Below are 9,188 nucleotides of genomic sequence, written 5' to 3'. Positions count from 1 at the left end.
GGAAGCTACACTAACCTTCTCCCAGGACCAATCTGGAATTACAGCTAAATTGCAGAGAAATCATCCTGAATGAACACTAGCTGGAGAGAAGCCTTATAACCAAGGACAGACAGAAGAAACCATTTCACCACAACAAGACTGGTAGGGAGTGCAGAGGAGGTGTGGAAGGGCTGGTTGGGCACCTACGGGTGGCAGCTGAAGTTCAAGATGAACATATCAGCGGCCGGGGCATTCCCTCTGAGAAGTGTGGGGTCTAAACCTAAGCTGGGCTGCCCAGCCTACAGCAACAGTGCTGAGAAAGGAACTCAGATAACATCCAGCTGTGAAAAGCAGTGGAATTTATGGCCACCAGGGAGAAACACCTGGAGATACAGTGAGCCTCTTAATAGGCCAAGGCACTAAATTCCACTTTTAGTCACTTACCCTGGACTCTGTGAGAGGGAGGGCAGAGTGGACTACAAATGCATGAAGAGAAACTAGGGATGGTGGCTCTGGTGAGAGAAGTGAAGGAATAGCTACCAGGATCCCTGTGCTGAATCATTGCCCATACTGCAGAAGCCATCTTTCTCAGGCAGAGTACTCCTCTCTAAGTGGCATAAGCCTGAGGGAAAGTAATAACCCCTCCCACAGGAATTACTCTGTCCACCCTGTGAAGCTTAAGCTGGGCTTCTACTTACAGTTTAATGACTTAGTTTAACAGCTAAGGCAGAAAATACAAAGAAGCAGCAAAAAAAGAAAAACAAAGAAAAAGACACCAAATGAAGAATAAGAGAATTCTCCAGAAGAAGAACTAGATGAAATGGAGGCAAGCAATTTATCAGATAGAGAGTTTAGAGAAATGATTACAAGGATAATCAAAAGCATGAGAAAAAACATCAAAACCATAAAAAAGGACCAGTCAGAAATAATGAATGCAATATTTGAAGTAAATAATACCCTGGAAGAAGTAAACAGTAGGTTAGATGAAGCATAGGATCACATCAGTGATTTTGAAGAGAAGGTAGAAAAAAAAACACCCAGGCAAAGCAACAAAAAGAAGAAAGAATTTTTTTAAGTGAAGAGAACTTAAGAAACATTTTGGACAACAGGAAGTGTAACAACATCTGCATCATGGTGATAGCAGAAGGAGAAGAGAGCAAGCAAGGGATTGAGAACCTATTCAAAAAAATAATGACCAAAGACTTCCCTAATCTAGTGAAGGAAAAAGACACACAAGTCCAGGAACCTCAGAAAGCCTCAAACAAGTTGGACCCAAAGAGGCCTACACCGAAACACATTGTAATTAAAGTGACAAGGCTTATAGAAAAGGAGAGAATTCTAAAAGCTACAAGAGAAAAGCAGGTAGTTACCTAGAAGGGATCAGCAATTAGACTGGCATCTAATTACTCATCAGAAACATTTCAGGTCAAAAGGGAGTGGCATGAAATATTTAAGGTGATGCAAAGCAAGGACCGACAACCAAGGCTACTTTACCCAAAAAGGCTGTCATTTAAAAATCCAAGGAGAAATAAGGAGCTTCCCAGACAAGAAAAAGCTAAAGGAGTTTGTTAACAGCAAACCAGTACTGCAACAAATGTTAAAGGACTTGCTTTAAGAATAAGAAAAAGAAAAAGGGAGAAAAAAGGAAAACTGTCTAACAATAAAATGGCACTACATATGTATCTATCAACAATCACCTTAAATGTAAATGTCTTATATGTTCCAGCCAAAAGACAAAGGGTAGGTGAATGGATAAGAAAACCCATGTATATGCTGCCTCCAACAGACCCATCTCAGATTGAAAGATAGACAGAGACTAAAAGTAAAGGGATGGAAAAATGTATTTCATTCAAATGAAAAGGAAAATAAAAGCTGGGGTAGTAGTACTTACATCCAACAAAATAGACTTTAAAACCAAGGCGAGACTTCCGGCCAAAACGGAGGTGTAGACAGACATGCTGCATCTCCCTCCACAACTAAGAAGGAATACAACTACCTCAAAACTAGAAACAACCAGAAGTTCCAGAAAATCAAACTACATGGAAGTCCACCAAACAAAGTATAAAGAAGAAATACTCATCCAGACGGGTAGGAGGGGCAGAGCCGGGGCAGAGAGGCCTTGGTGTGGTTGTGGCAGCAGTGGCAGCAGTGGCAGGCTGGCAGAAAGCACAGTTACACGTTTTAAGAAGTCAGAAGGGACACCTGGGGAGCATTCCCAGCTCCTCACCAGACAACCCAGCTCACTGTCCCAGCACTGGGGAAAAACAAGCCTCATTGCTTTTGACTGTGCAAACCAGTTGGGGTTGGGGCAGAGGCAGAAACTGCTGTTCTCTCAGCAGAGTCCACTTGTTTAAAGGGCCCCCATGGGCCTAGAACATCCACAGACCTACCCGCTCTGGGAAAGATGGCCAGGGCAGCAGCTAGAGGGGCTCCAGTCCAGTGCAGAAGTGGGAGAAGTGCCTGAAAAGGGGGCCAGTGCTGGGCAAGCGGCATTGTTCCTTCTCAGAACCCTCCCCTGCATACAGCGCCAAAACGTAGTGAAACAGGTTGCCCATTACTGATGAATCCCTAAGGCTCCGTACCTTACAACCTAGTAGGAGCAATGGCTCTCCCTGGGACACGGAAGCAAACAAACACATGAGACTTTAGGGCAAGATGGAGGCCTAGGCTGACACGCTCCATTTCCTTCCAAACTAAGAAGGAATACAACTACTGCAAAACCAGAAATAACCAGAAGTTCCAGAAAATAAATGGAAGTCCAACATATGAAATTATAAAGAAGTGGTGCTTGTCCAGACAGGTAGGAGGGGCGAAGCCAGGGAGAAGAGTACAAGCTCTGCTGTCCATGGCAGCAGCAGCGATGGAGGTAGGACAGCGGTAAGCACAGACGCCCATATTTAAGGGGGGTCAACAAGCATCTGGGGAGCACCCCTGGCTGCAGACCAGACCTATCAGCTTGCAATTCCAAAGCCGGGGAAAGCAGGCCTCCATAGCTTTGGACTGTGAGGCTCGGAGGGTGTGGGGACAAAGGAGGAGGCTCCAAGTCTCTCAGCGAAGTTTGAATGGCAGGTAACCTTCTTGGACACCCACCCCTATAGAAAATGCCACAGCGTGCTGAGACAGGTCGCCTGGCTGTGAGGAGTGCATGGGGCTCTGCCCCCTATAGCATAGGAAGTGTGACAGCCCTACCCAGTAAGCAAAGGTAAACACAAAACGGCCAGGATGTCACAAATCACGATAGAGATCCCAGTGACGCAGCTGACCAGACAGAAAATATCTAATCTAACGAAGCAGCAGATAGAAAATCTTTCTGAGGCTCAGTTCAGAGCTTTGCTTATAAAAGTGCTTACAGACATAACAGCAGATCTTAAACAGGACAGGGAAGTAATGAAGGCTAGTCCTGCTGAAATGAACAAAAACACATACGAAACTAGTGGTGAGGGCAAGAAAACCAGGGATCAAATCAACAAATTGGAACATAGGAAAGGAATAGTCAACCAGTGCAGTAACAGGAAACGAGAAGTGAGGAAAATGAGGAGAGGCTCAGAAACTTATCAGACAACTAAAGTGGGCCAACATCTGAATCATAGGGTTGCCAGAAGGTGAAGAAGAACAAGAAATTGAAAAATTATGTGAAAAGATAATGAAAGAGAACCTCCCTAACTTAGGGAAGGAAATAGACTTACAGGTCCAGGAAGCACAGAGAGTTCCAAAACAACTGGACCCAGGGAGAACCACACCAAGACACATTATCATCAAAATGTCAAAAATTAAGGATAAAGAATCTTAAAAGCAGCAAGAGAGAAGAAGAGAATTACATACAAAGGGGTCCCAATAAGACTATCAGCTGATTTCTCAAAAGAAACTCTGCAGGCAAAGAGAAACTGGCAAGGAATATTCAAAGTAATGAAAAGCAAAAACCTATAACCAGGATTACTCTATCCAGCGAATCTGTCATTCAGAATAGAAGGGCAGAGAAAGTGCTTCCAGGACAAAGTAAAACTGAAGGAGTTCAGCAGATCCAAACCACTGTTATATGAAATGTTAAAGGGACTTGTTTAGGAGAAGGAGGATCAAAACTATAAACATTAAAATAAAAACTGTATCACAACAACCAACAACAGAAGCTAGGGAATTGAAACAAAGGCAAACTAAGTAGGAAACGAGAGTGAAAAGAATTACAGGTATGGGAAACATTATGGGGGGAGGTCATCAGGGAGGGGAAAAGGGGGAAATGGAGGGAGATGGTACAGGAATTAAGAAGCATAGTAGGAGGGAGTGGAGTAGATAGGAAGATGTTGAGAAGAAATATTATGCACAACCAATGGACATGAAGTAAGGGGGGTAAAACTGGAGGGAGGGGGTCACTGGGTGGAGGGGAATGAAGGGAAAAGAAATTGGGACAACTGTAATAGCATAAACAATAAAGCATATTAAAAAAATAATCAATTAACTAATTAATTAATTTTTGAAAAAGGCGATAGTAAGAAACAAAGAAGGGCACTACATAATGATAAAGAGAACAATCCATCAAGAGGATATAACCTTAGTAAAGATTTACGCATCCAACATAGGAGCACCTAAATATGTGAAACAAATCTTGATGGACACAGAGAGAGAACGACAGAAATACAGTCATCGTGGGGGATTTTAACACACCATTAACTTCAATGAATAGATCTTCCAGGCAGAAAATCAACAAGGAGACAGTGGCCTGAAATGACACACTAGATCAAATGGATTTATTTTTTTAAGTATATTTTATTGATTACATTGTTACAGCAGTCCCAATTTTTTCACCTTTCCTCCCCTCTGCCCAGTACCCCCCCTACCCTCCAGCAATCTCACCCCCCTTAGTTCATGTCCATGGGTCATGAATATAAGTTCTTTGGCTTCATCTTTTCCTATATTATTCTTAACTGTCTATTTTGAATCAATGGATTATGCTTCTTTTTTTTTCTAATTTTATTTTTTGTTATTCAATTACAGTTGTCCCATTTTTCCCCCATTGCTCCCCCCTCCCAGCCCATCCCTTCTCCCACAATTATATCCCTCCCCGTTGTCCATGTCCATGAGTCATTCATAAACGTTCCTTGACCTGACCCTTCCCTTACTTATCCCCCTTCTCTCCCTCCCCCCTCCCCCCTACTGACTACTATTCTAGTTTTTGCCTATTTAGTTCATTTGTTTGTGTTGCTCTTTAGTTTCCTGTATTGGGTGATATCATATGGTATTTATCTTTCTTTGCCTGGCTTATTTCACTAAGCATAATTCTCTCTAGTTCCATCCATGTTGTCGCAAATGGCAGGAGTTCCTTCTTTCTTTCTGCTACATAGTATTCCATTGTGTAGATGTACCACCGTTTTTTGATCCACTCATCCACAGATGGGCACTTAGGCTGTTTCCAGCACTTAGCTATTGTAAACAGGGCTGTTATGAACATAGGGGTGCATAAGTTCTCTTGAATTAGGGTTTCAGGATTTTTTGGGTATAATCCTAGCAGTGGAATCGCTGGTTCAAATGGCAGATCCATTTTTAGTTTTTGGAGGTAATTCCATACTGTTTTCCATAGTGGCTGCACCAGTCTGCATTCCCACCAACAGTGCAGTAGGGTTCCCGTTTCTCCACATCCTCGCCAGTATTTGTTGTTTATTGATTTGTTGATGATGGCCATTCTGACAGGTGTAAGGTGGTATCTCATTGTGGTTTTTACTTGCATCTCTCTGATGGCCAAAGATGTTGAGCATTTTTTCATGTGTCTATGGATCTTCTGTATGTCCTCTTCAGAGATGTGTTTGTTCAGGTCCTTTGCCCATTTTTTAATTGGGTTGTTTGTTTTCTTGATGTTGATTCGTATAAGCACTTTATATATTTTGGAGATCAGTCCCCTGTCTGTGATATCATTGGCAAATATGTTTTCCCATATGGTTGGTTTCCTTTTCATCTGGCTGATGTTTTCTTTTGCTGAGCAGAAACTTTTTATTTTGATGTAGTCCCATTTGTTTATTTTTTCCTTTGTTTCTCTTGCCTTGGGAGATGTATCCGTGAAGATATTGTTACGTGTGATACCTGAAAATTTCCTGCCTGTGTTTTCCTCTAGGACTTTTATGGTATCACGGCTTACATTTAAGTCTTTAATCCATCTTGAGTTTATTCTCGTGTGTGGTGTAAGTTGGTGGTCTAGTTTCATTTTTTTGCACGTCCCTATCCAGTTCTCCCAGCACCATTTGTTAAAGAGGCTCTTCTCACTCCATTTTATGTTCTTTCCTCCTTTATCAAAGATTAGTTGACCATAGAGGTCTGGGTTTGTTTCTGGGCTTTCAATTCTGTTCCACTGATCTATATGTCTGTTCTTATGCCAGTACCAGACTGTTTTGATTACAGTGGCTTTGTAGTATTGTTTGATGTCTGGTATCGTGATTCCTCCTGCTGTGTTCTTCTGTTTCAAGATTGCTTTTGCTATTCGGGGTCTTTTTTTGGTTCCATATGAATTTTTGGAGGATTTGTTCTAGGTCAGTGAAATATGTCATTGGTATTTTAATAGGGATTGCATTGAATTTGTAAATTGCTTTGGGTAGTATGGCCATTTTGATGATGTTGATTCTTCCCATGCAAGAACATGGTATTTGCCTCCATTTACTTGTATCTTCCTTAATTTCTTTCTTCAATGTTGCATAATTTTCAGTGTACAGGTCTTTTATCTCTTTGGTTAAGTTTATTCCTAGGTACTTTATTTTTCTTGTTGCTATAGTAAATGGTATTTTATTTTTTGCTTCTATCTCTGAGATTTTATTGTTGGTGTACAGAAATGCCTTAGATTTCTGTATATTTATTTTGTACCCTGCTATTTTGCCAAATTAACTTATTATATCAAGTAGTCTTTTAGTGGAGTTTATAGGGTTTTCTAGGTATAATATCATGTCGTCTGCAAATAGTGATAGTTTTACTTCTTCTTTCCCAATTTGGATGCCTTTTATTTCTTTGTCTTGTCTGATTGCTGTGGCTAGGACTTCCAACACTATGTTGAATAGAAGTGGGGAGAGTGGACAGCCTTGTCTAGTTCCTGATTTCAGGGGGAATGCTTTCAGTTTTTGTCCATTGAATATGATGTTGGCTTCAGGCTTCTCATATATAGCCTTAATGATGTTAAGGTATGCTCCCTCTATTCCCATTTTGCTGAGTGTTTTCAACATAAATGGGTGTTCTACTTTATCAAATGCTTTTTCTGCATCTATAGATATGATCATGTGATTTTTGTCTTTCATTTCGTTTAGGTGATTTATTATATTGATTGATTTGCGAATCTTAAACCATCCTTGCATCCCTGGTATGAATCCCACTTGATCGTGGTGTATGATCTTTTTGATGTATTGTTGGATCCTGTTTGCCAAAATTTTATTGAGGATTTTAGCATCTATGTTCATCAGTGATATTGGCCTGTAGTTTTCTTTCTTTGTTGTGTCTTGACCTGGTTTTGGGATGAGGGTAATACTGGCTTCATAGAAAGAGTTTGGGATTTTCCCCTCTTCTTGGGTTTTCTGGAATAGTTTGAGGAGGGTAGGCGTTAGTTCTTCCCTAAATGTTTTGTAAAATTCACCTGTGAAGCCATCCGGTCCAGGGCTTTTGTGTGCAGGGAGATTTTGGATTACTGTTTCAATTTCCTTCTTTGTTATTGGTCTGTTGAGACTTTCTACTTCTTGATTCAGTTTTGGAAGGTTATATGTTTCTAGAAATCTGTCTATTTCTACTGGGGTGTCAAATTTCTTGCCATAGAGTTATTTGTAGTAATTTCTTATAATTGTTTGTATTTCTGAGGTATGAGTCGTGATTTCTCCTCTTTCATTTCTGATTTTGTTTATTTGGTTCTTCTCTCTCTTTTTCTTAATGAGCCTGGCTAGAGGCTTGTCAATTTTGTTTATTTTTTCAAAGAACCAGCTCCTAGTTTTGTTGATTTTTTGGATTGTTCGTGTCGTTTCTATGTCGTTTAATTCTGCTTTGATCTTGATGATTTCCTTTCTTGTTTTTGCCCTAGGCTTTGTTTGTTGTTGCTGTTCTAGTTCTTGTAGCTTTATTGTTAGGTTTTTTATTTGAGATTCTTCTAGCCTTTTCAGATATGCCTGTATCGCTATGAACTTCCCTCTTAGGACTGCTTTTGCTGTGTCACATAGGTTTTGGGCTTTTGTGTGTTCATTGTCATTAGTTTCTAGAAATTTCTTGATTTCCTCTTTGATGTCATTGTTAACCCATTCGTTATTTAAGAGCGTGTTATTCATTCTCCATGAGTTTGTGTGTCTTTGATTTTTTTCCCTGAGGTTGATTTTTAGTTTCAAGGCGTTGTGGTCTGAAAAGATGCTTGATATGGTTTCAATTTTCTTGAATTTGTTGAGGCTTGTTTTGTGTCCTATTATGTGGTCTATCTTTGAAAATGTCCCATGTGCCTTTGAAAAGAATGTGTATTTTGCTTCTTTGGGGTGAAAAGTTCTATATATATCAGTTAAGTCCATGTGGTTTAGTGTGTTGCTCAATGCCTGTATAACCTTGGTGTTTCTTTGCTTGGATGATCTGTCTATTGTTGGTAATGGAGTGTTGAAGTCCCTTACTATGAGTGTGTTGTTGTTAATATCCTTCTTGTGGTCTTCTAGTATTTGCTTTATGTATGTGGGTGCTCCTATGTTGGGTGCATATATGTTTATCAGTGTTATATCTCCTTTATGAATCGTTCCTTTAAGTATTATGAAATGTCCTTCTTTGTCTCTTTTTATTGCCCTTGCTTTGAAATCCGTTTTGTCTGATATGAGGACTGCTACCCCAGCTTTTTTTTCAGGTCCATTTGCCTGGAATATTTTTTTATATCCCTTTACTTTCAATCTATGTAAATCTTTTGTTTTGAGGTGTGTTTCTTGTAGGCAGCAAATATGTGCGTCCTGTTTTTCTTATCCATTCTGTTACCCTATGTCTTTCAATTGGAGCATTTAATCCATTTACATTTAAGGTTATTATTGACATGTATTTATTCATTTCCCTTTTGTATCTCTGTTCCTCTACTCTTTTTTGGTTTTTTTCTCTTCCTTTTTCTTAGAATATTCCCTTTAGCATCTCTTGCAATGCTGGTTTTGTGGAGATGTATTCTTTTAGTCTTCCTTTGTCTGAGAAACTCCTTATTTCACCTTCTATTTTGAATGAGAGCCTTACTGGGTAGAGTATTCTTG

Source organism: Furipterus horrens, unplaced genomic scaffold (assembly GCF_987537825.1).
Source record: "Furipterus horrens unplaced genomic scaffold, mFurHor1.1.pri manual_scaffold_17, whole genome shotgun sequence".
NCBI classification, from domain to species: Eukaryota; Metazoa; Chordata; class Mammalia; order Chiroptera; family Furipteridae; genus Furipterus; species Furipterus horrens.
This window is presented reverse-complemented; position numbering follows the sequence as displayed.